The 26,474-nt window shown below is 45.7% G+C and overlaps 1 protein-coding gene across 4 annotated transcripts in view; it reads left to right on the plus strand.

Moving 5' to 3' along the window:
* RUSC2 (RUN and SH3 domain containing 2) overlaps positions 1 to 26,474 on the plus strand; it is a 53,232-nt gene that overhangs the window by 8,168 nt on the left and 18,590 nt on the right. For 2 of the 4 annotated variants that reach the window (XM_072359273.1, XM_072359275.1), the window contains exon 2: positions 11,213 to 11,318. The exons of 1 other annotated variant lie outside the window; for it this stretch is intronic. The gene's annotated coding sequence lies outside the window, so the exon portion shown is untranslated. Of the gene's footprint in view, positions 1 to 11,091; positions 11,319 to 26,474 lie in introns of those variants that run through there. One more of the 4 variants, XM_072359272.1, reaches the window with a different exon arrangement.

A 26,474-nucleotide genomic window follows, 5' to 3' on the forward strand; every position in this document is an offset into this window, starting at 1 on the left:
CATTTTCTACAGATCATGTGGTGTCAGTTTTTTCTCCAAGTGACAGCAGGGTTACTTTGAAAGTAGAGGGTAATCAGGATGTGTCTTGGTAGAAAGGGGGACGAGAAGGAACTCAATAAAGGCAAAAATCGAGAAAGTTCAGTAGGCTCTGTGCCTACTATGGCCTGAGAGAAGGCATCCTTACCCCAGCAAATAGATGCAGTGAAGATATTCGGAATAGTCTCAAAAGGCTGTCTTTAATGTTTCCTTCCTTCAGCACTATGGGACAAGCTGTTTTGCTGTGGTAGGGCTTGAGGCTGTTGTTGTTTCTGGGGTGGAGGACAGTCAGCTTGTTGGTCTGGTGCCCTCTCCCCAGCCACTCTTGCTGGCATTTAGTGTCCACCACTGTACCCCCTTATTGGGGCTCAGCAAAGACTCCTTTCCCTTCAAGAGTCCAGGGCAGATAAAAATGAGAGGGCAACAGCATTTTCTTCTGTCCCCGCTGTGTCTGAGTACAGCTGTTCCCTTTTTTATCTTCAAGGCAGCTGACGTGTGCCTACCCATATGTGCACAAGTCATTCATCTTCCCCACAGCCCCTGTACCTGGGCTTTCATACCATCTCGAGGAAAGTCTCCTAGATAGGACAGACAAGGTTCTCATGCCTCTGCAGGCAGTGCTTTCCTTTTGAGAACTGACCCAAACAACAAACCCTGTTTTATGGCCACTAGCATCTGCAGCTTCTGAGCATTGAAGAAGGAAGAGGGTCCTTCTCAGCACTCCCCGCTCTCCTTCCAGTGGTGTATAAATAGTGCCCACAGTATACTATTTTGGGGACAAGCTCTTCCCAGGATTCATCCAAAGAGTTATGTGAACAAATGTTAAAAATAACACTGAGCCCTGCCCAAATGCTGGCGTCGGTTCAGGCAGATCACTGGGGGCTCCTGACTGGGGGCTGTAGGATGGGGTCCAGTGGGCCTTCCAGTGCTTTCTGCCTTGCTAACCACAGAAGAACCTGACCATCAACAGATCTACTGGTCACCAGGAAGATGTGGGACTTTCACTTCTAATTAGGTTATTTGCTCCTGACCTTTCTCTGTACGTTCTGACCATTATCTCTATGTCTGATAGGAGTTACACAAGATACCAAGAGGGGTTCACCTGCTGCCAGCTCCCTGCCACTGGACAGGTCTGATGCCCTCCAAAAAGCCTTCTGGTGTAGCAAGGGCATGTGTGGAGATGCTGGCCCTACTGTTAGGTTTATCCAGAGTTAATTGTGGAAAATGTACAGATTTAATGGTATCTGTGATGGATTAAAGTCTATTGCTTTGGACATCTTTGCTATTCATATGATCAAAAATGTATCTTTTAATGATGTGGTTGGTGGCTATACCTGGAATCCCACTGCAGGCTGCTGGGATACTGGGGAGCCATGTTCCCTGGACAGCCAGCATAGACTGCACCTTCCTGCTGAGGAGCCAGAAGCTGCAGTTCGTTGCCCTCAGGCTGTGTTTTGCCTTTTGGTGGTCAGGTCCTATGCTAGGTATGTAATTCTCCTGCTCTTATGCTGCTGGAGCATTGACCTTTGCTGTTTTCAGGCAATGGGCCAGAGTGGCAGACCCCACTGTGTGACTGTATATGGATCCCAGAGCTCACTTAGGAATGCTTCTTTAAGCAGCTTGTGCTCAGTGAAGCACTATCAGAAGACAGAGATGCTGTATCATATCTATTCTTCTGCTCTAATAGGAGAGATAGGAGAAGTTACCCTCTGTGGGACTGCAGCCATCATTGCTGTTATGTGGCTTAGTGTATGGAACTTTGCTTACAGAAAAGAGCTGAGCTGTCTCCTGGTTGCAATCTTGGGGACAGCACTTGGGCTTATTTATTGGCTCTGAGTTGAAGGCAGCAATGTCATGGGCAGGAGTGACTGTGCTTCCATTTCGGATGCTGGGGTTCAGAACTATAGCATCAATCCCTCCTGAAAGCTCCTCAGCCTCCACGGCTGCATGTCCAGATGCATCTGTGCTAGTTTTGCTTTTGTAGGAGAATGGTCAGACACTTCTGCAGTCTCTAAGTACTTTCCTTAATGAAGGGCTTGGTTTACATTAAACTAATATGGAAGACTGCTGTGAAAGCAGTGGGCATGCAAAAACTTCTGAAAAGGTCATTGCTCCTGCACCCTCCATGCTTTACTTCCTCTGATATGGAAGTGTTAGCACTGACAGATGTTCCCAGGAATGGAGGACAAGTCCTGTTACAACATGGAGAATGGAAGTTTTCTGTCGCACTCATAACTGTTGAAAGTACAGCAGATGCTCATGTTCTGGTTTTGACTGTATTATCTACCTTCTGAAGCTCTCAATGGCCATCTTCTCCTTCTGGCCGTTTAGTTGGGCTTCTCTTTACTGTGTGCCGAAAGCCTCTTGCTGAGATTATACACAGGTTAGAGTATTTTCTTGTGTGTATACCGAACCCCACAGGCTTTAGAATTGTCTGGATACATCACAGAAATTAAAAGCATATTTCTATTCTTTCAGGTATTGTGAGGGAAAATAACCTTTCTGGGAAGCCAGTCCTTCATCAGGGACTTCTTGCTCCTCTGCCATGTCCAGCCAACACATGAAGTCTCTGAATCATTATCATTGATGTTTATTATTAGGCCTGCATTAAGGCTCTGTGATGAAGCTCCTGAGGGCTCTTTCAGATCTCTTTCTAGCCTGGACTGCATCTAGGATGCATGGAGATGCATGACCTCGTTTGCCATCTTTAAGCATCTCTTTCCTGCTTTCACCAGAGTCCCAGTCCATGGCTTCTAGCAGTTCCTGAAGCGCTGAGACTTATCCACAGGGAACATCACAGAGTGCTGTGCCCTGCCTGTTTAGTCTGTCTGACTTTAGGGTTGAGACCCATTTCAGTCTGTCCAAAGCAGCCTAATCTTGGTGTTTTTCTCACGAGTCTCCTGTGTCTTGCTTTCTCACTTGGTGCCAGATCATGGACAGTGTGTGTGCCTAGGCCTTGCCTCCACCGACTTTTGCTTTCTATTTTAAAGAACATATCAGGATTGCCTCCCACATGCATCTCCCCTTTACCACTCTTAGCATTTCCTTTTCTGTGGGTCTTTTTCCATTCTGAGCAGATTTTCTGTGCACTGTGTGGAAAGTTTCTTCCCAGTTTTGGCTCTGCATGATGGGTAGAAGAGTCTGTGGAGGAGGTAGACCTCGCACAGTTGGCCACACTGCAGCTAAATGCCGCAGATTGGACTCTTCTTCTTGATTTAGCAAATACTTGTAAGCACCCAAAACCACAGGGCTGTTTAGTGTTGGGCTGACCTGACACGGAGACCTGCGGTACAGCTGGTTGACTATCCAGTGCAGCCTGCTCTCTTAGATGGGAAGAGGTCATAATCACCAAAGAGAAAGTGAGGGGAGTTATCAGCTCTGGTCATCGGTCATCTTCAACAAGACAATCCAGACAGTGGATTAGCTACTGGATCTGCTGGCATGGGATGCTGTTCTATGGTCAGACTTCACCTGTGGAGTTGCTGCATCCTTCCAGACGTATATATCTGTTTCTCCAGGGATTCTGCCTGAGTAAACTGTTCTAGTCTTTTAATCCTTCATTAGAGGCTTCCTGCTTTTCTGAGTCAAACAAATCATACAAGAATAAGTCATCCAGAAGCCATGCAAGTCCATCTCCCTAACATGGCACAGTTGACTCAGGCAATGCCATTCCTCATGTTTCTTTGTTGGTAACCTCTCGAGAAACTCCCAGTGACTGGAAGATTATTGCTACATCCCAAATCCTTTCAGCCCAATCTTTTCTTCAGTTTATCTTGATGTCATGGTACACTGGATTGGCCCCTATTCTTGTTGCCCTGGGATGTGGTGTATGGTTTGTTAACTTCTTCTTGGCAACAGCCATTTATGCATTTCAGAACTGCCTTCTTGTACCCCATCGTTTTCTACAGACAGCTTATCTGCTTGCTTTGCATTTTACTTTTATTAATTCTTCTGCTTTCGTGGCACCTTCTACACTTTGTCCATATCTTTGCCAGACCGATAGAGGGCTGGGATACATACCAGTGTTAGGTAGAGAGGAAGGATTACTCCAAGCCTTGCATATGTCTTGTATTCATGCAGCCCTACATACTGTTTGTGTACTTCAAAGCAAAATGCCACTATTACTCAAGTTCATCCTGTGATCTATGGTAACCACAAATCCCTTCTTAATGAGCAGGTCATGCATGTTGATTATGGGTGAGGATGTGCAGTCTGTGCTGTGTGAGGTGTCATGGTAATGGCTATAATTTATGTTAATTTGCTGTTTATGTCTTGACCTTAACCTTCAGCTAACAGTATTGGTACCAGAGAAGGTACAGATGAAAAGACATACGCTCTGTTCCCGATCCAGTGGGTTAGATGCAGAAGAGGAAGATGGAGGTCTGCAGAACAGCACTGCACCATCAGTTTGGGTGGGAAATATACAAACTGAGGGGAAAAAAAAAGCAGTATAACCATCCATAATTAGTATTATGCATCTTTAATAAATCAGCTAGTAATTGTGTGCTCCCTGAGTTCTGAGGTGATCTGCAGGCAAGCTTTGTGTTGAGATGGCAGCTCTGACTGTCTTTTGCTGTTCCTCTGAGCAGCAATGGCAGTGAAGCACTTAGGCATGCGCAGAGGGAGGTGAGTGTGGGTTTTCTGTGTGAAGCCAAGAGCATTCTTCATGCTTGCTGTTGCCTTGGAAAACTGGAATATTTATGACTCAGTACTAAAAGAAGCTTTTTCCATTCTTGGATGTGGCCTCTTCCTGTGTCCAACAGGGTTGTTTTTCTCCTTTCCTGCTTGCCATGCTACGGTCCACCCATTTATAGTCTCTGAGCTGACTTGTTTGCAGTACAGTCACCCTCACTTGGAGTCATCCTCTGTAGAGGGAAGAGAATGTCACTTCAGTTTACATCACGGGAACCAGAAGCAGTCGCCTTTCCCCAGCAATGCTCTCTGTGTACACAGCCGTCTCTGGTTGTGCTTAGTATGTAGACAGTGAACCATCTTAGGACTGCACAGACTCAGCTCAGCCTTGTGACTCCTCAGCTGCACAGCTGGAAATAATGCTGTTTTAATTTGATGTCAGAATACAAACCAATGTATGCCAATGAAGTGTGGCTACCGAATTCACCAGCTTCAGAGTATTATGATGTAGTGTGGCAGCTTAAGACTTTTAAGATCTTCTTCATGGCAGTGGGAAGCTACTAGGTTATTTTGAAAATATATTAATTAAAATCCATAAGGTAGATTTTACTGTAGAGACAATTGTTTTTAAAAATTGCTTCTAACAGAAGCCAACCCAGTAACATTTTCATATCTGTGGTTCCCCTGGGCTGCTCAGAACAAGCAATTGATTGATTGCCAGGTATGAAGATATATGTGGTTGTTTTTTGTTTTGTTGTTGTTGTGGGTTTTTTGTTTTTTTTTTTTTTTTTTGTAATAATACTCTTTCTAGCCCTTTTGGCAATGGTTTCATTGGTCAAAGAGTTCATATTCCCACTCAGTGTATCATGAATATTTGAGTGAGTGCTTGAAGAAAGAGGGTTGCTGTTACAGCTCAGCTCCTGCTTCAGACGCTTTGAAATCTCGAGGCTGCATCAGTTTCATCCAGGCTTTGCTTTAATTCAAGGTTTACAGTACAGCTTTATGAGCTTCGTTTATCAGATTGAAGCTGAGACTTCAGACGACAATTCAGGAGCTGCTCTTCTGTTTCTGTCCTGATTTCCCTTCTCTATTTCTTTGTGCTCCTGCATGGGGACTGCTGTATTAGGGCTGAAAGATGGACACTGGCGTTCTTGAATCAATTCTTCCTCCTACAGCTTTCAGAGAGATTTGTACCTCCTTCTTGCTCCGGAGTCCTGCATGTAAGATGTTGATAGCAGCCATTTCCTGGAAAAACAGTATGAACGTCCTGGATTTTTGGCCTGGAAGGGACTGGAGACGGACAAGCTGATTGTGGGCTGGGTTTGGATTTCCGTAGCCATCTCAGTATTGTTGAGTTATGTGGAACTCAGCCCAGCCCTGTGGGAGCCATGCCAGAACTAGCCCTGTCTGGTAGTCGTGACTTTTATGGAGCTTGCAACTGCCTCTGTGCTTGGGCAGTAAAGCATCAGCCACTAGCAATATGAAGGGTTTGACCTTAATACAAGAAAGACGAAAATCAATGTAGTAATTTAAATGAAGAATCCACCTTAGCCCAGTATTTATTTACCAGAAGAGGTTGCAGGTTATCAGCTAGGCAAGCAGACAGGGTAACTTAAAGGGTATCTTAATACTTTTTTTTTTTTTTACTTTTTTTTTTAGAGGGGTGGGGGTGGGGAGTTGGGGGGAGGATTTACTAAGTCTGTTGTATTTTGTCAGTTTGGTTACCTGAAATGCATCTCTCAAGTGCTTGTCATGTAATTCCGTGCAAATCCGTGTGGAATTTTCCAATTCATAATGCCCTTTGCTGAGAGTTAAGGAGCAGCACACAGGCTAAAGGAAGGTTAACATGAATGCTGAATGAGGATCTGCTGGTCTGAAGGGAAGTCGCTGTTAGGATATAGCCTTGAGGTGGAAGCTCTTCATTACATGAGATAATGCTCTGGGCTCTGGAAGGTAATATTGCTGATGATGTTTTCTAAAGACAAAAGGACAAGAAGGATCATCAATTCAAAGGCAGTTTAGGATTATTCAACAGAAGACTATGAAGTCCTTAAGGAATAACACAGATGAGCACTGGATAGTACAAATTGGATGAGTGTGTGCATGAGAAATAAGCAAAAAGTTCAGGTTTGTCTGGGAGCTCCCTGAGGAAAGTAAGGAAAGCATAGGAAAACCCAAGGCCTGTCGGTGATGTGGAGGATAACTGAGAATATCAGTGAAAAGATGAACGTTATCTACTGTGACATGCTGGATAAAATATTTGTAAGAGCAGCTGGGGAATTTGGGGGGTTTAAGGCATGGTGATGTCTGGCTTGGAAGATAGTCTGCGTTTCTAGTTACTCTCTGGAGGATGAAGTATTCAAAATGGGTCATGTCCAGAGAAGAGTTACTGGTATGATCAAAGAGATGGAGAGCCTGCCTCATGCTAAGTGATTAAAGAACACAGATGATGTAACTTTAAACACAGACTGGATAAATACTGACATTAAGGACCATTTTTGGAACAGGAGTGAATAGGGATGAGCTATGCATGGATTAAGATAAGCTGAAAATTCAGAGAAGGTTCTTAAACATCAGAGGAATGAAGTTGGGAATTAATTCTGTTAGAAAATGGTTAGTAAACAAGAAATGTCCATTTCTGAGGGTAAAAACCAACAGCAGCTGTCTCATTTCAAGCCACCTTCTGGTTTGCCTGGGGTTGCTAAGCCCTGAAGAAACAAGTAGTGCTGTTCCAGGCCATAGGCAGGGCTTGCTGGGGCAGGATGACCATGACCAGGATGGCATGGTGAATCCTGCTGTTAGAAATGTGTCTGCAACCTGCATGGCCTCACAGGCTCTTGTGTCTGTCCTTGGACATGCTCCAAAGGCAGGCTTAGTGGGAATCAATAGCTGACCCTCTGGGGAGAAAGTGGGGAGTAAGGGCAGGCACTGGCACAGCACTGCCATGAGCTTTCCTCAATCTGTTTGGAGCTTTGGCGTCTCGTTTGAGAACTCCCATGTTTGTTCCCACCTCCCAGCAAATAGAAAAGTTGTCAAGTGTGGATTGGTAATGATTAGCCTGTATTGATTTCTGTGTATTTGGATGTTGTTTGACCTTGAAGGCTGGGGCTTGCAGGCATGGGGAATGATTTATTTTTTTTCTTGTTGGGGACTTTTATAAATTTTGCATTTCCTACTAGCCTGTGTATCCCATTCCTCCTTGCTCCCAGTGAGCAGGAGCATACTACTGGCTTAGCTGTGACCAGCATCCCTGAAACAGCCTGTGGTGGATGGGGTTGCTTTGCCTCAGGAACTGAGATTTCTGCCTTGAACAAACATTGGGCAAGCTGGAAAGTCTGCTCCTAAACTGCCCACAAACTGGACAGGTGTGGTAGTGTCTGTCCCTCCTGTGTCTGCACTATAATCAGGGCTATGAGCCCATAAAATGTGTCCTAAGCATGTCCTCACTGCATCGTCCACAGACAGACAGACAGAAATCATCCTCAATGCTGGTCAGCTTGCTGTGACACAGGTGCACTGAAGGCAATGAGGGTAGACCCAACCGACCATCCTTTAGCAGAAGGAGGCAAGCGGCTCCCTACTCCCTGTGCTAGATTATACCAGCTGCTGCCTGGGGCTGTTGGTCTGTGGCAAGGTTGGGCAGGTTGTGCACAAAGTCTGGTGTGATGAAAACCTTCTTCCCAACCGGCGTGTGGTGTCACAGCTGCAGCTCAGGTGGCCTGCTGGGCTGTGGGTCTGGGCTGTTTCCACTTCACTGATCATCAGAGCAGATTTGCAGCACATCGGTGGGAGGCTTGGGCTCGTTGTGTTGATTTTGCTGTATAATTGCAGTGAAAGTGGGAAGGTTTCAGCCAGCCTTAGCAGCCAGTGCCAACAGAGCACCTGAAGGCTGATGAAAGTAATCCTGCCGAAACAGAATAGAATTAGGAAGCTTTTTACCACCAAGCCATACAGCATGATGCTGGGCTGTCTCCTGTCTCACAGGCCAGGCAGAAGGGAGCCATGTTAGGTGGAGGCAGGCATGTTCTACCCCGCCATCTCCCTCCCCTCTTCTCCCCGAGGAGCACAGCCAACAACCTGCAGTATCTCCACTCCCAGCACCAGCCACGCTCCCCTTCCCTCACTGACTCATCTCTGTGATCAGAGAGCAGTCATCTCCTAGAAGACAGCCCCCCAGAAAGAGCTTTCTTCTTCCTCATTAGCGCCTGTACTCTCTTGCCGCCTACAAAGCCTGTCAGTGGCTGAGAGGAGCAGGTCCAGGCAGGGAGATGCACCAAAGGGGTCTTCATCACAGCAGTGAAGGCCGTGTGAGCCTGTGGAAGGCTGAGTAATGATGTTGGGAGGATGACGTACATGTCAGCACTGGGGTGCGGATGTGCTGAAGAGTGTTTTTTTTCTGAGGGTGCCCTTTGTCTGCTGCAGACTCCACCTGCACTGGGGTGTGGGTCTGGTTTGTGTCAGTGAAGTGGTTAATGTGGTGGTAGGGACAGGGAGGCAGCAGCTTGTGCCTCCTCCCTCAGCTCTGGCAAGGCCTGCGGAGGGCTGAGAGGGCACCGGCATAGTTTCCATTCTCCTCTCTGCTGTGGGAACCAGTCTCCTGGGTAACAAGCGTGCCTTGTTCTGCTTCTAGCTGGCGGCTGGGACTGGCTGCCTCCTCCCCCCACGTTTTGCTGGCCTGCGGTCTGTCCCTCATGTCCCTCTGCCCTGCATCATCCCTCAGGCTCATTGCTGGTGCTTGAAGGGGCTGAGGTGGCAGTGTGAGGGCTGAGGGTGGGCTGGGAAGCGTGCTAGGATGCCTTGCATGTGTCAGCAGCCCCAAGTCTTGAGGAGGGACTGGCTGAGGTGCTGTGGCCTCACAGGCCATCCTGGGGGTGAGTAGCACCAGAGGGGCTGGAGCTGGGCCCCAGCCCATGCACCATCTTGGTGGGGACAGGCTCTGGGCTTTCAGTGAGAAATATGGCTTGAATGTTACCTAAATAGGTGTTTTAAAGGGTTCCGGTGTTCTGGGATCCAAGATCAACAGGCAGCTGTTTCCACTAATAGTTCTGAATAGGTCTTTCTGGCATAGCTTTTTTGCGTGCCTCTCCAGTTGCAGAAGCTTATGCAAAGCGCTGTGTTGCCTTGCTTTATTTACTTGGTTGTTCCTTTGAATGTATCATGGTGTAGAGCAAAAACACTCAGCTATGTGATGATTATTCCTTTCTTTGCCCTGTGTGTCCATGCGATGTTTTTCTCTCTTCTCTGATTTGCCTGGTCCCCATGGAAGCCTCAGTTTCAGAGGTGGGTTTTGGCTTGCAGCTGTGGAGCTTGCTCCATGAGTCCTTGGTTCTGAGCTCTCCTGAGCACAGCACAGTATTGCTGGGAGCAGTCACAGCAGCAGCCCTCTGTGCAGGGTTAAATGGTGCAGTGGGGTGTTGCCCTGTGCAGGATGGCTGTCTCAGGGAACCACTCCAGTGCTGCAAATGCCTCCCTTGGGACAGCTGTGAACATAGCTGGGTACCTGGCCCATGTGGTTGTGCCAGGACTGAGACAAAAACCAAACAAACAAACAGACAAAAAAAGCACAAATTACTACTCTGAGGAAAGAGAGAGCTCAGGGTGAAAGGAAATGATGAAAAAAAAATAATAAATAAAAATAAATCCCTCTATGTGTTCCTAGGATAAGAGAAAAGCTTGGCTTTTTGCAGGTGGCAGTCCTTTGTTTCAGGAAGGAGGATCTGCTGTGGATTGATACGTAGATGTGCATGGGTTTGGCCCAGCACTGTCACCATTAGCTGTGGTTAATAGTTGCTTGGGTCTTTGTTTGAGATTCCCCATGACAGGTGAACTGCAGAATCCCTGTCACCGTGAGCAGTTCCACACTGACTGACCTGCTTGTGGCTGCATCACACTCTCAGGCTGGCTGTGTTTGGTTGGCACTGTATAGATGCTGTTGATGAACCTCTTTAGGACAAATCACTATAGAAATGTAAAAGAAGCTTCAAGAAGCTTCTTGTCATTTTCCTGATCATTCCATTTCCTCCCAGCCTCCTCCTGCTGTGCATTACTTTGCAGATGAGTGTTTTTTCTCCAAGGGATCTGGCTGCCATTATCAATTGTAGGAGCACAGCACTCCAGTGCCCTTTACTTTCCTTTACAAAACCAGACGAGATCAGGCAGTTTGCAGCATCTGAAACCCACGCTCATCACAGAATAAGGTGCTGCATCTCTTTCCTATGGTGTAGTCATTCATCTTTATGCTTCTCCCCGTGCTACCTTTCTGATTTCCTGATTCCTGTAAGAATCAATCCTCCATCTTCCAGCCTGATTTGTTCTCTCCCTTCCTCTCCTTCTTTGCTCCCTCCCATCTCCTGCCTTGTCTGAGGTCCCGCAGGGACCGGTTGCAAGCCGGAGCGGCTCTGCTGTGGGCATGCTTGCTCCTTCACACGCAGCAACGTCACAGCAGCAGCAGCAGAAGCATTGGAGATGTGATTGCGCAGACCCTCTGCATTGCCAGGGATGCAGCTGTGAATAAAAAAAAAAATTGACTCTGTGTTTCCCACAGCATCCTAGTGAGAAAGCACGGAGCCTGCTGGAATCAGTGTGTTCAGCATTGCCGGAGCAGAGCGTGTGCAGGGAGCGGAGACAGGCAGCAGAGGATCTGCAGAAAGGTGAGATGGAGAAATGAGCGGGGTGGGTGTTTGCCCTACTGTTGGGTTTCAGGCCATTCAGTGTTCTACAAAACGGCTGGTTTGCTTTTGCAGGGACTGCCAGCTCCCCAGTGAAGCTTAGAGATTTTATCATTGCTTTGTCTGTTTGGAGGCTGTGTTGCTTTGGGGCTGTTGTGATTATAATTGATGCAAGAGAGTGAAGAGGCTGGTACTGCTGTGCAGAATGTGTGTTTGTCCATTGTGGCTAGGAAATAACGATTGTCACGTCTGGGGCTCGTTGAGCAGAGGAGAGCTGTGTTTTGCCTTGACAGAGCTCCCTTGCACAGCTCTCCATTGTGTCTGCCATGGCAGCCGAGCCCACTCGGATTGTTGTGATCCCATGAGCTGTCACACTCTCTGTCCATCCCCAGCGGTGATGCTGCTGTGCCGCTCAAAAGCTGTTTTGACAGACAGCGATTCCGTGAAAAGACAAACAAAGGACATGTCAGAGGAAGGGCTGCTGTCATTATGGCTTTTGGCTTTTATTGTTTTTATTTTTTTAACACTGGTAATGCCTCAGAAAGCATAGGCCGTTAGGATTAAATACTCTGGCAGGTAAAGCTTTGTTGCTCTGCAGAATGATGCACTGGGATCTATGTAGGCTGGAGTCCTTTGTGTCACTGAGGGTGTGTCTGTGCTGGCTATGTAAATGAATGCTTTCTCCCTGCCTCTTTCTGTAGATTAGATGAGAAAGGTTATCTCATAATGGAGGAATTACTATTTTTAATTACTGAGATGAGTGGTCCAGGCTGGGTACCAGTTACCAGAGCTTAATTACATGCTCCTCTTATAACCAAATCCCTCTTTTCCCTCCTCCCTGCCTTCCTTCTTCTTCCCTCCCCCATTCCCTGCACAAATCCTTCCATCAAATTGCTGCCGCAAATGCAAAGGGAGAAGGGCTTGAACAAAGAGAAGGATGTATATCAGAAAGGGATATGGACCCCAGAGAGGCAATGATGAGAATGACAGTCAGAGATAACAATAAAGGAAAAATCTAAATCCCACTGTTTTATATATCTGTAGACAAATGTATGTATGAGAGTGTAGTAATGTTAAGTAAATAAGCAAACAAACATGGGGTTATGGAAAATGCTGAGAATGTGTGGTTGCAATTGTAGGTATCAGAGGAATGTGATTTTAATGGAGCCTTACCTCCTGGTGCTGTTAATGAGCGAGCTTGGCATGTATAACCTCTTCACAAAACCCTTCTGCAGTGTGCCAGCTTGGCAGTTGCCTGGGAGCAGCTGAGCATCGAAATAAGTTGAAGATAGTTCAGATAAAGCATCTTCAGGCTTGTCAAGAACCACAGGATGATAGAGTTCATACTGGTGAGAATCTGGCAGAGCTGTAGTGGAATCTTGAAGCAGAAAAGGCAGATGTGAGGAACACTGCAGAGCTAGAACAATAGAGAAATGCGAGGCAGAAACCAGTGGCAGAGGTCACAGGGAATGATATGTGGATTGTCATGGTTAGGGGTTATAAAATATGTAGTTCATAATATAACCCTCCAGCCTCTCTCCCTGTGTTCTCTGAGATGGTCAGTGCACCGTGCATCCCCCCACAGTTTTGCTGAGATTAGATGCAGTCCTCAGCACAGCCTTTTATACAGCACTTGTGTGAAGGAACCATTTTGCTGCTGTGGTTTCTCAGGCAGTTGCTCCCTTTCCATCCCTGTGGAGCAGCAAGGCTCTCTAACATCCAGCCTTCACGCTCAGCGGAGAAGTTGCACTCCTACTTCCAGTTTAGACTGCTAGGTGTGAAGTGTGGGACTTCATAGTGCAAAATGAATTCTGCTCACAGCTCTGTGACAATGTCCTGGAAATGTCATAGTTCTTCCTCAACTGCAGCACCTTCTCACCTCTTCCTGAAACCTTGCCTTATGATTTAGGAGCGCTCTCCTGTGTGTCTTTGCAGAACAGGCTCCTGCAGAAGGGTGCCGGGGACAAGGACAACATGTGTGCATTTGTAGATGTATCATGGTCCAGAGTTCTGGTTGTGAAACAGGATATATGTATGCAGCATACACGTGTCATGTTGTAGAATATTTGTGTATGGTGCATTTACAGTGTTTATCTGACAGTAGTGAAGTGCTGCAGCCTGCTTTGCTACATGGAAGAGAATGCTTCTCAGGATACACAGGATGTGCCTAGCTGGTCGGTGCCATGCTTATAGTAGCATCTGTTAAGCAGTGAGAGTGCACAGAGATTATCTGTCTTGAGATGGCTTGAGCCTAAAAGACGGGCAATAGCTTCTGGTGATTGGAGCTGGCTGAATGGATTCACAGCAGGGAGATAAGGCTGCTGGTGTGTGTCTTCAGTGCCTTGATGCAGAATGCTGGGATGAAGTACAGCTGGATCCAAGGCACCTGGACCTGCATTGCAGAATGTGCGGGTGCCTAGGAATGTATGCACTAGACTTGGAAGTGCCCTGCCCACAGCTCCATTGTTGCCTGTCAGTCTGTCTAGGGCTTTAATAGCAATCAAGGAACAATTTCTCTGTCCTAGAGATGGCTTTATTTCCAGTCTGATGCTCTTGCTGAGCTCACTCTGATGTTATACCTGATAGCTAGATGGTGATGTGCCTTTGGCAAACCTATATTGAGTTTTGTCCCATTTTTCATTTATTTCCCAGTTCCATTACTCTTTCCCAATGTTTTTTTGAATGCCTTCTGTAGTATGTATGAAGGGCAGGCTGACTGGTCTCAGGTGGGTCAATTCTCTTCCTCTTTCAGAACAGGAAAGGCTTACCTTGATTATTTTCCAGACACGCATCTTTGGCTCATTCCTCTTTTTCCTCATGGGTGTTTTTATTGAGAGCCCTCTTGTCAGTGGGATCATGTGATGGTTCCTCATTGTTCTGGGATCAAGAATATTTTGTCCTCTCACTGCAGTGCATTTGTCTGCTCAAATTTGTTTCCACTTCAAATGCTCGTTTCCTTTTCTGTGCCCTTTTTTCCTTGTGTTGTCAACACGTCATTGACACAGCTTCCATATTCTTCTTCATTCCAGAACACTATCAGAGATGTTGTTTCTACTGAGCTCTAATATAATTCTCAATGTGTTTATTCATTCAGTCAGAAATCCTACTGTTCTAATTTCCTCACCTTGGTGATTCCAGGTGTTTTTCAATTATGATGTGTGCTCAAATTCTTTTCTGCAGTACTTCCCCTAGCCCTTTGCTCTTGTTGTTTTTATAACTGTTTTGCCTGATATGGCAAAGATCTTCTCTTTACAAATAAAATTTTTAAAGGAAGAAAAAAAAATTAATTTAATTACAGAGCTGTTTGTTTTTACCTTCTTGTTGGATGTAAACTGGACCAGCTTAAGGTACTTAGTCCAAAGTTGCAGATTCTGGGCAGTAATTCATCTCAATAGACAAGGTGCTGGTGGAGCTGACTGCAGATTAAACCCAAGAAAAGCAAACAAAACGTGAGAAATGTGATTTCTATGGAGGGGTGAGACACTGATCTGAGGAGGAGATGCCTCCCTGTCAGCCATCAAATCACACCTGCATGAGGAAATTTTGTCTCCAGGCTTCTGGAAGCCCTTAAAGTCCAGGTGGAAATAGGAAAGCTCACTTATCTGCTGCTTTTGCTGCTTTGTGCAAAGAATCCTGATGGGGACAAAGAGCTCCTGGCAGTCTGGTCTGTAGGTCCAAATGAGCCAGAAGGTTACACCGTTTCAGAGCCATGCAAAAGGTTGTAGGATAAGACTTGAAGGAGCTGAGGGAGCTGGTCTGGCAGGGGGATAAATCCATAGCAATGATCAACTATCAGTTACAGCTGCGCTTGTAACTAGCCTTACCAGGGATTTGTCGTGTTGTCTGTTGAGCAGGTTCCCTGCGTGCCCCAGCATTCATCTGAAAGTTGGTTAGTCTCCAAAGTGAAAGTAACAGGCTGTCAAAATGGCTCTGGTCCCTGATTCTGCTCCAGTTTTATCTCTCGATGAAGATTATTTTAGTGTTCGTCTTCTGAAAGAAGTGGGGCAAAGCCAGGGCACGCCTGTTTAAAGGAGAGCAAGAGCAGGTCTATCCATAAACTCTTTCTTTCCCCAACACCCTTGTGTTGTAGCCTCAGAAATATGTAGATAATGTTTTTTCTATATCTGACACATGCTAATATTTCTTGCTGGGCAGGGCTGCTGGTGGTTCAGCAGTAGTGACAGTCATGCTGCAGGGTTTTTTTTCCCCATGTCATTCATTTCAAGAAAATGCAGAGGAGGTCAGGTTCAATGCTTAGTACTGACTCTTGGCAAGTGATAGGAAACCAACACTACCACCAATCCATCCTTCTCTGCTCCAGCATGGGATACTCTCTGGAAGCAGAGACTGGAGTGTCACTGCCCTTTTGCACTCTGTGGGTTGGCGGCAGAGGTGTCCCAGAGTGGTGGGAGCTCAAAGGTCTTTCTGGCAAGAGAGGATTTTCTCCTCTGCAAATTACAGGAAAGAAAAAAATCAGAGCCTGTAGGGAAGATCTTGGCAATTATGCAGCAATTTTTTTACCAGATACTTCCCTGGGACCTGCCATTACCTCAAGCTAGCGTGTAGTCTGTTCTTGGGGAAGGAATGGAACAGGTGGACAAGAGGTGGGTAATGGGCTGGGAGAGTCTGCCTTCCTGTTGGTTCTCAATTGTGCGAGAGACTCCCCTGTGTATCTGTGGCTCTCTTAGGAGCATTCTTACATACTGGTACCAGTTAAAACAAACAGCAGTAGGAATTTTTATTTTGTTTGTATATTTATTTTGCAAGAATTCAAGTTATCATGTGATGTTTGAGCCAATCAGTTACTCAACCGTGGTGCAGTCAACCCTGAAGAAAAATTCTTGTGCTTCTAAATGTTGTCAAACACAGGTTATCATCAGTTAAGTCATTCCTCTGCTTCCTTTGGCCCTCATGTAATGGGCTCTTCAGGTGCTACTCTTGAAGTGAGTCTGTTCTTCCTACAGAGTTAGACTAACCATATCAATTTGTTTTAACTGCTTCTTGATTATCAAGGCCCCTTCTTTTGGTCTCCCTGGGTTCCCATGTCAAAGAGCAGGGATTTGTCACATGTTTTTGTGTAGTTCAAATAGTGTAGCCATCCTCACAGATGTACTTGTCTGCAGGAAGAATGGCCCATCTGGACCACTGGTAGTGCAATTCGCTGTTCTTAGTAGTAGTACTTTATCCAGTGCCTGCTTGCAGTGCTTTTTTTCCCTGTAGACCAATCCTAGGATCTTTCCCAAGAGGTAGAGTCAGAAGTCCTCCTATGCAAAGATCCCATGGAGCTGTAAATTTCTGGTCCCAAGATGCTGCTAGGAGGCACTGAGCATCTTCTCTGGCTTTGCCTAGTTCCTTCTTGTACTCCTTGATTGGACTGACACATCTACCCTGAGGTTCGGCTTGCTGTTTTTGTCTGTCCTTCACCACTTGTTAGCATGTGAATAGCTGTAGTCACTTTTAAGGGATGTATTTTGCCTGAATGTAACTTACCGTGAGCAGTGACTGTAGCTTGACCCTTCAGAAGGGCAGCAAATGGATTTCAGCATGCATCTGCACTTTATCATTTTCTGTAGCTGGCAAATTGTTCTGTCATCTCTCTTCAGTGGTATCTCACTTGACCTGCTGCTAAGATTTATCCTCCAGCTGCAGATCTTGGTGTTTGAAATGGCCACTGAGCAGAGCATCTTCCTTGCCCAGGTGTCTCCTCTGTGCCTCTGTTCCATGTTGTTTGCCTCATTTACAATTCTTCAAACACTTGCTATTTGTAATTACTGTATTTATAACACACTCTGAAGGTAGTGATTACTTCTTGTTACTGTAAGCCTGGCAACATTGTTGTTCCCACTTGCTTTCCTTTGTTTCCTTTCTTCCCTGCCTTTCAGGAGGGGACTGGGGGAGAAGAAAGGTGAGACTTCACAAACATAGAGACATTGCATTCCTTGAAATCTCAGCTCTCAGTGCATTAGAGCTAGCCAGTTTGTGGCACAGAAACAGAGGAGGGAAGGAACTGTCTGAAACCCTGAGTTATCTGTTGTCTGTACCACTGCTGGTGACTGCACAATCTTTGCAGATCCTAAGGAAAGCATGTACCCCTACCAGGCTTTGTGTTACTGACATGATTCGGTATTGCAGGGTGGAGAAATACTTTCGTGTGAAGCAATGTATTTGTATTTTTCCTGGAGTTGCAGAAGTGTGATCTCCCTCTATAACAGAGGATATTCCACAGACAGTATTTTGATCTGCTTCCTTGTTGTGTGTTTTGCCCTTGGCAGAAATTGAGGTTGAAAAGGAAACACCACAAAAACCTCTTGGCCTGTTGATAAAAAGCAAAAAGAGGATCTTCTTTCCTGGAAGCAGGCTACCAGATCTCACTGGTTACATAGGGCAAATTCACCACAGTATTTCTTTCAGCACGGGCACGAGCAGCTACTGAGGACCGTGTTCTCTCTCCTGGGCTCACAAGGAGAATCTGTATGAAGACAAGCAAAACTTCACACACACCTACTCCAACAGTTTGTGGAATTTCAGGGGGCAAAACCCCACAAATCAAACTTCAGAGACACAGAAAATAGATTTCTTTCCTCATAGAAAATATATGTGGAAGAGAAGAGAAGAGAAGAGAAGAGAAGAGAAGAGAAGAGAAGAGAAGAGAAGAGAAGAGAAGAGAAGAGAAGAGAAGAGAAGAGAAGAGAAGAGAAGAGAAGAGAAGAGAAGAGAAGAGAAGAGAAGAGAAGAGAAGAGAAGAGAAGAGAAGAGAAGAGAAGAGGCTCTTGTTTCTTCTAGGCAAGTCTTTTGGCAAGTCTTTTTGTAAGCCTTGAGATTTTGAGCTTAGGTGCTAACTTAAATAAGTGTGTATAAGGCTGTCACATAATAGTCACAAAAATGCACTTTGACAGGTTCTAAATGATCTGGCATTAACCTACAAAAAGTATCTGGAAGTAACACTGGTCATAGGAAATTTTGTTTGGTGAACAGCTGTATTTAAACATTAGGATACATAAGGTAGACATGGTAAGTTATAGTACAGTGTTTTAGTGTTGATATGTAAAGTGGAAGACATCTCACTGTTGATTGGAAAGTGTGTGTAATTAGTCACCCCTGCTCAGAGTAATGACTGTAGGCTTGGAGAGAAATGAGAAACTTACCAGAAATCTGCACAAAGTCCTGGAAAAATCTCATAAGAGGAGTGACTGAAGAAACTGGAATTATTGTATCAAATGAGAAAATGCAGAGTTCATTAACAGAAAAGATGACTATTCTAGAGAAAGAAGATAGTGATTTATGTGCTGCTCAGCTTGCAACATAAAAATATTCCAGGGAGTTAAGGAGAATTATTTGAAATTAATAATAGGAATAATTTTCATGTACTGTGATTAATTAGTCCATTAATCTTACTGTTAATCTTCAAAGCCCAGCAGTATTCCCAAGTGGCTTGACGTTTTTGTGAATAACAAGACTACCTAGTTTATTTATAGTAAATGCTCAGAAGAGAGGTTGCAGGGCTTTGAAACCTGGATGGATGACTTGAAGACCATCTCATTGTGAGGGTTCAGCTGAGACAAATTCTTCCTCACCACTTGTTGTAGATTTTTCTTCTTCTTTGACATCTGGTACAGAAAGGACACGGCAGCTTCAGGAAGCATTTCCAAATGTGAGCATGTCCTGTCTAGAAAGATTTGGGAGTCTACAGACTTGAGATGTCTCCTTTGTCCTCTTGAGCATCCCTGAAGTGGCTTAAAGCAGAGTAATCATAACTCTGGTACATCCCTAGGAACTCCAAACTGCTCCTCTAGTACAGTGCCAAGGATTGTCCCTGTTTGCTCTCCTTTTCTTCAGTGGAGTAGGCCTGTGTATCCTCTGCAGTCCAGCATGAGTTTCCTTAGCAGAAGACCTTGGTTAATCTAGGGTTATCAGATTTAGTTCATTAGACCCTTAATGCTCTGTTGAGCCCAATCATTCCAAGCCAAATTAGCACATGAGCTGTCTTCTAGAGTGTTATCCTAAAATAAATGTCTGACTCATGGCAGCTGATTGCTGTCCTGGCTGGAGCTTTACGTGCTGAGTTTGGTTTGCGTTGCCAGTCCCTGTAAGGGATAAGTTTCTTCTCTCAGAAGAAAAATATGTGTAATCATTATTTGTGACTGGTCTGCTTCATAAGTATTTTATGAAGGTCTGGCTTGCTTTTTATTAGTTCTGTTGCATGGAAAATATTCTGTTACATAAATTAATGCTGTGGTTTCATCCAGATCTTCTGGGTTCTGCCTTGTCCTTTGCAAATGAACACACAAGTAGACAGAGACCAGTGTCTGGACAGAGGAAGCCTGGTATATGAACGGGATGAAAAGCTTAGGACTGCTCAGAAGGGTGACAAATACCAAAAATGTCATGTTCTCCTTGTCCTAAACAAGGATAAATAATGAAGATAAATGCTGGTATGCTCAAAAGAATTGAAGGATAGCAACAGCTATGGCATGTAATTAGCTGTGAAGATCACTAGTTCTTTACAGGGCCCAAAGGTTGCAAGAGTTCAGAAAAAAAATTGGATGCTATCAGAGATGTCAACATGCAGCATTATGATTTTATAAGCACCCAGCTGTCAATGGAAGTGTTATGAAACCTGCTTCTGGACATAAGGCATTCTCTAATGGAGGCTGCCTGTGTTGGGGTTGAGAATGGAGCAGATGATCACTGATGTGCCTGCCCACTTTCAGGCTATTACACCTAATGCAGAGCTTCTGAACTTTGCTAACCAAGGTGACAGACTAGGCTGAACTGGCCATCTGATTCAGTCCACAGACATCTGTGTTCCCATGCTGAAACAAAACCTCCCTGAGGCTGCTGATCTGCAAAGGCTAAATATGTTCGTCATTCTTTTCCTACTGTTTCTGAGCTAGTGGCAACAGTTGCCTTAAATTTTGTATTTCTTGGAAAAAGAAGCCACAGCGTTCTTGGTAGACTTGTTTTTGCCAGGAAGGTCGTATCAAGGCCTGCTCTGCAGTGCAGAAGGCAGCTTCTAGTCTCATACAGTCTTGCTATGCAGCTAGAGCTAGGAAGGGTTAAAACTTTCTGCAGTCTTGGCAGGAGTCAGCTGTTGGACAAAGCCACTGATTAAGAAACCATTTAGATATGCAGTGTGAAGAGAAGCATCTGATAAAACCAGACTGCTGCTGGGATGTTTTTCTCTTTGTGTTTTCTTTGGGGGCTTCTGATCTGGTTGTGCTCTGAACGTACTAAATTCGTTGTGAGACTGCATCTTTTAAAAGCAGTGAATCTCTGCAGATGCAGATGTTCTGGCTGGATGGTAGGACTGGTGCCCATCACTGTGAGGAAAAGCCATACCTGCCTTGCTTCTCCTTTCACATGACTACTGTAGCAAACCATCATGCTACTGCTGTGTCTAATTCTGAAGATAATCCTGTGAGAGCTTCCTGACATCTGTAGCTGTTTTATTTATGGATAGTTAGGGGGGTGATACCTTAGTTATTTCAAGAACTTGGTCCGCCTGAAGTATTTATTCCTTAACTCTCAGCTGAATGCCATAGATACACTTGTTGCCCACTTTGCTTTTGCACACACCTGAGCAAGAATGGCTGCCTGGTCACATTTGCACATAGCAAGATAACAAATATGCTGGGAACAGCCATTTTATCTTGACATAAACTCTGGAACTGAATATATCCTCAGCAAGTTTTTTGATGACATCAAGCTGGGTGGTACAGTTGACAGCAATAGAAGGAAGAAATGCCATCCAGAGGACCTGGACTTGCTCAAAAAGTGGACACATGAGAATGTAATGAGGTAGAACAAGGCCAGCCCACATGGGTTGGGTGCAGGTATGTGTGCAGACTAGAAAAAGAACTCTTTGAGAGCAATCATGCTGAGAAGGACTTGGGGGTCCTGATGGACAAGAAGCTGTATATGAGGCAGCAATGCACACTTGCAAACCAGAAGGCCAGCAGTATCCTGGGCTGTATCAGCAGAGGGGTGGCAGCAGGGACAGGGAGTAGACTGTCCCCCTCTGCTCTGCCCTCCTGAGACTTCATCTGGAGTACTGCGTCCAGGTCTGGGGCCCTCAGTACAGAAGGGATGCAGAGCTGTTGGAGTGGGTCCAGAGGAGGGCCATGAAGAAGCTCAGAGGATGAAGCACCTCTCCTGTGAAGACAAGTTGAAGGGGCAGGGCTTGCTCAGCCTGGAGAAGACAAGGCTACAGGAACACCTCATTGCAGCCTTCCAGTACTTGAAAGGGATTACAGGCAGGAGGGGAATAGACTTTTTACACGGTCTGTTAGTGATAGGGCAAGGAGGAATGGCTTTAAACTAAAAGAGGGGAGAGTTAGGTTAGATGTTACGAAGAATATATTTACTCTGAGGGTGGTGACATCCTGGCCCAGAGAGCCGTGGTGCCCAGTCCCTGGAGGTGCTCAATACTGGGTTGGATGGGGCTCTGGGAAGCCTGAGCTGGTGGGGGCAACCAGCCCATGGCAGGGAGTTGGAACTGGGTGGTCTTTAAGGTCTCTTCCACCCGAGATCATTCTCTAATTCTATGGTCTTGTATGCTTCCAAGCATCAAGATCAGAGAGCCAGCTCTCTGCATAAAGCTGCAGATACAGTCGTCAGTCCCTCATATCTATACAAGCAACACCTTCTTGAGGCTGCCAACTGATAGCCACAGCCCTTCCTCATGGCTAAGCCCTGGGGAAAGTGCAGCCAAGGAGGAGTTAAGCCTGGTATTTTTGCTGCTGGTTCTGCCTAGCAGTTTTATTTGCTGATTGGATTTTTTCTAATCTGAATGGGTTCTTGAATGCTTTGGGAATCACTTAACAGCCAGGCTCCATTACCTAGATGGATCCATGTTTCACAAAGGACTTGTGTAATTTCTGCTTTTGACAAATCTTAGATATGCTTTTATAGTGCTCGTGCTCTAAAGATGCTGTGCAAATATGGTGCCTCCTCCCGCTGCTGCCACTAGGGCATGATAAAAAAGGACATGCTGTGTTCAGAGTCTAATTCAGCAGCAATTTCAGTGTGATACTAACAGCTAGCGACATTAGAGTCTTTTCTCCTCTGTGGATTTGCATATGCTAATTAGGAGCATATGCGGTGGGGGTTGGGGCAGAGGATGGGCTGTTGGAGGAGGAGGGGCAGATTCAAACCCAGATCACCAGACCGCTTTGTAAGTCAGGGCCTGCAAGTGTTTCCAGCTGAGTGCCACATACCAGCTGGTGAGTCACAGAGCATGACTTTGGAGAGTCCAGCCCCATGGCTGCTAGTATACAGCTGCTGCATGAGCTATTTCTAATGTCTTCTGCAACTCAGAGTGCCCAGTGCAGCTGGGACTTTCTTTCCTCTAACTGGGAGGCAGTACTAACTGGAAGGCAGTACCTGCTCATCCTAGTTATGTCACTGTTAGGCGTGCACGTACCTACTATTTGCTTTCATCTCAATCACTCTTACATCCCTACGGGGAGGCTCCTCACCCCTGACCTAAGCAGCACACTGACCGTCACATGTTTCTGTTTTGAACACCACGTAATCCTATGTATTTTTTGGATGTAATGATAGTGGGCTGAGTCAGGCTGTCATGGAAACCTCTGGAAAACATGCTGAGGCCCAAGCAGCACCTTGCTGAGGAAAGGGAAGTGGTCTCTTCAGAAGGTTTGCTCAAGGTTACAAGAGGAACCACTTTAACCAAAGGCAGAAATTCAGGAAGCATCAAATCCTTGTATTTTGCACCAGCCCCCGCTGTTTGCACTGGGTCCTGGGCTATTCTGGCCCACCCAGAAGGGCCGCCCTCATTCTTCAGTCTATTCCCCAAGGCAGGAAAGGAGCAGTGATGGCTTACAAAGTGTCTAAACGACTGCTGTTTCCCCTTGAACCATTCCTTTCATTGAACATGCTTGGTGATTTAGTAAACCATTTAATGAAGGTGAGAATTTGGCAGTTATATCAGGTGGCAATAAATGAACAGGTACGAACCGCTCATCACATCCTACAACAGCTTACAGACTTCCCATGTCCTTGTGTAGATTCTTTTTTTACTCACCTGGAAGGTTCACGCCTGTCCCCAGGCCACTCATCCTGTGACCCTTGCCCCATCCTCCTCATCAGGCTGTTCTCTGAATGCCTTCCAACTTGCTAGAATTTTCCAGTTGAGATGGTTTGGACTTTAAAAACAAAACAACAACAACAAAAAACAACATTCAGTGCTTTCCGGCAGCTTTCAGAGTGACAAAATCTGGGCAGGAATGAGCTGCATAACTGGGATCCTGGAAACTGGTGGCAGGACCAGTGAGCAGCCACCCAAGCCCTGAGACCCCCCACACTGCTTGTCCTGCAGAGTGGCTGGTGAGAGACTGCCAGCTGGGCTTGTTCTCCCAGCTCTTTTGCCTTGAGGTAAGCTGACAGAGAATGAATTGGATCTCTCTCTTGCCATAGAGCAATGAGAAGACGTCCATACTGTGCCTTTGTCTGCAAGCTCACAAACTGCTGCTTTTTGCAGCTTTTTTTTTTTTTTTTTTTTTTTTTTTCCCACATTTTGTTTTGTAGATCTGTTTTCTTCAGCCATCTTAATGCAAATGCCATGTAGGAGTCAGGGATTCACATGAAACAATAATGGAAGAACCAGCAGCTCTAATAATGAAGAATTTTGGCTAACTCATCTGTTAAGCCAAACACCCAGCTCCTAACCCTGTTTTTCCATCTTTCACCTTTCAGTGACTTGGTTGTCTTTTTTTAAATGAGAGAGGATGATGATGACTGAAACCAAAGCCATTCAGAAAGACACAGCAAGAACCATCACAGTTAAAGGCTCATACGGGGCAGAGATCTGTAGAAATAGTAATCTGTGCAGAAAAGCCAGCCTCCATACAGCCAGCATCTCCTCCAGCTGACAGTTCTGATCATCTCTTCTTCCTTCATGTTTTATATGCAGTCTCTGTGTATCGAAATCATATTTATTTCTGAAATGTCTGCTTGCTTCCCTGCTACTGCACTACCTACTATGAGAAAACCTGTGTCACTGTCTGTTAAACACAGCCACACCTTGCGGGCAGCTGCCAGCAAACTCCAAAAGTGTAACCAGAGAGATAATATTGGGATATGCCTGGAGCTCAGTTACTGCCACATCTAGCACAACATGACTTGCAAGCAAGGCTCTGCTGGCTTACACTTTCTCAATAGTGTTACAGCAGCAGGAGGCAGTACTTCAGAAGCCAAGGTGCTACACTGACTACCCTCCAATTAGCACATCATCTTCAGCCTGGTGGATAGAGCAGAATGGGGGTCTTGAAGAAGCCTTGCAAGGAGCGAAGTGTGGAGCCTGAGCAGTGCTGCATTCCTGTTAACTGCAGTATGCTGCATCCTTACTAAAACGTGATGCATCTTGGCAGGCAGCTCTCAGGTCGGTGCTAAAACACCCTTTGTTGCTCAGCACTCCTCTTTCTCTGCATACCTGGAGCTTTGCTGCATTTTGGAATTTTTTCTTTATGTATAACTAAGGGTACAAGCATTCATAATTCTCCACCACGTAATAGATACCTCATGGAAAGCTGTTCTCTATTTTGCATTACCTTAACTCGTGAAAGACATCTCCAGATAATGAGATGTCTGAGCTGACAGAATAGACAACCCATATTTCCCCTTCAGCAGCAGATGGTGTCAGTATGGAGTAGATAAAGAATTTTGACATTTGCAGTCAAAATGGCTGCTGCATCAAGAATCAAGATGCTTCTTGCATGTCTCCCTGCCTTGTGCTGCCATGACACTGTTTTCCAGGCAGGGATTGTTGCTGAATTTATGCTACTGTGTGCATAGAATTAAGCAGGTTTCAGCACTCTGTGGGCTTCTGCTATGATAATTAAGAAAAATGAACTGATTGGGCTAAAAGTATCTGGATGCAAACTGTGTATCCCGCCTTCTGAACCCTCCCCCCCCCCCCCCCCCCCCCACTTGCAAAGGGGTGGGATGGCTTTATAAAGAGCTTATCAAAGCCAGCAGAATGTGAAACTACTGTGCTTGCTAGATTTTACAACCCAGCATAGATCTTATCCTACCATACCCTGAATAGAAGAGAGTGGATCCGTCTGCAGTCTTCCAGAATTGGAGGGAGTACAGATGGATGGTATGGCCATGGAGGATGGCGTTGGGAAATCAATGGTCCTTGTGCTGACAGTGCCACAGTCTAACCTCCCTACATCCCTGAGACAGAGGTTATCATAAGGGAGACTGTGATGCCTAGGACATAAAAATGTCCTGCATACCCTTAGGGAAGCTGTCAAAATGGCTCCTGGCAGGAGCTGGAAGCATTTTTCCTGTGATACTGGCCCTTGGAGCCATGTGCTGTCGGTGCAGGCAGAGCAAGCGTTCATCTGCTGCAGCACGTGTGAGTCAGTGATTCTGTCTGCCTGGGCAGCCTATGCTGCCACCAAAACCAGAGAGTTGGGCAGAACTGCAGAGATGCAGCTGGGAAATGGCTGTGTGTCACCTTCCCTTACATTTTGCTGTCAAATGTCAGTGTGTGCCTGTGCAAACCTTGTCCTCCCACAGCAGCATCTGCAGCAGTGTGAGGTGTGCGTTGCTTGGCAGGGCTGGGCAGCAGATGGGTGCTGGTGCTCTAAGCAGCCATTTCCCAGAGGCAGTAGAGATGTTGTGCTTTAGCAATGAAGGATTTTGCTGTCACCATTTGTGTCCACAAAATGATGCTTTTCAAGCTGTTGCATTGATGCGACACACAAAACAAAGCAAAACTGTGTGGAGAGACATGATCTAAGTGTTACAACCATCTACCAGAGTAGTAACAAGGGAAGGAGAGGTCTGAATGAGCAAATAAGCACTGCAGAACCAGAGCAAGCTTTTCCCACAGTGCTGGGGGATAAGCAGGGTCTCGTGCTGCTATGTGCACCATCAGTGATGCACAAAGTTCAGAATGGGGCAGAAACAGCCCTAGCTGCTGAACACCATTTTCAGCATGTTTGCGCTAGGCACAGAGCCAGAAGCTGTTGTTACCAATGGTGGTTCTTGAACAATGTGATCGTGGGAATCCCTAATGTGCAAAATCTCCTCTCAGGAACCAGATGGAGAACAAATCCATTCCTTTCAGCCACTATGGCAGAGAATGTGGGAAAGGAACAGGGGCTTGTG

Source organism: Excalfactoria chinensis, chromosome Z (genome assembly GCF_039878825.1).
Source record: "Excalfactoria chinensis isolate bCotChi1 chromosome Z, bCotChi1.hap2, whole genome shotgun sequence".
NCBI lineage: Eukaryota > Metazoa > Chordata > Aves > Galliformes > Phasianidae > Excalfactoria > Excalfactoria chinensis.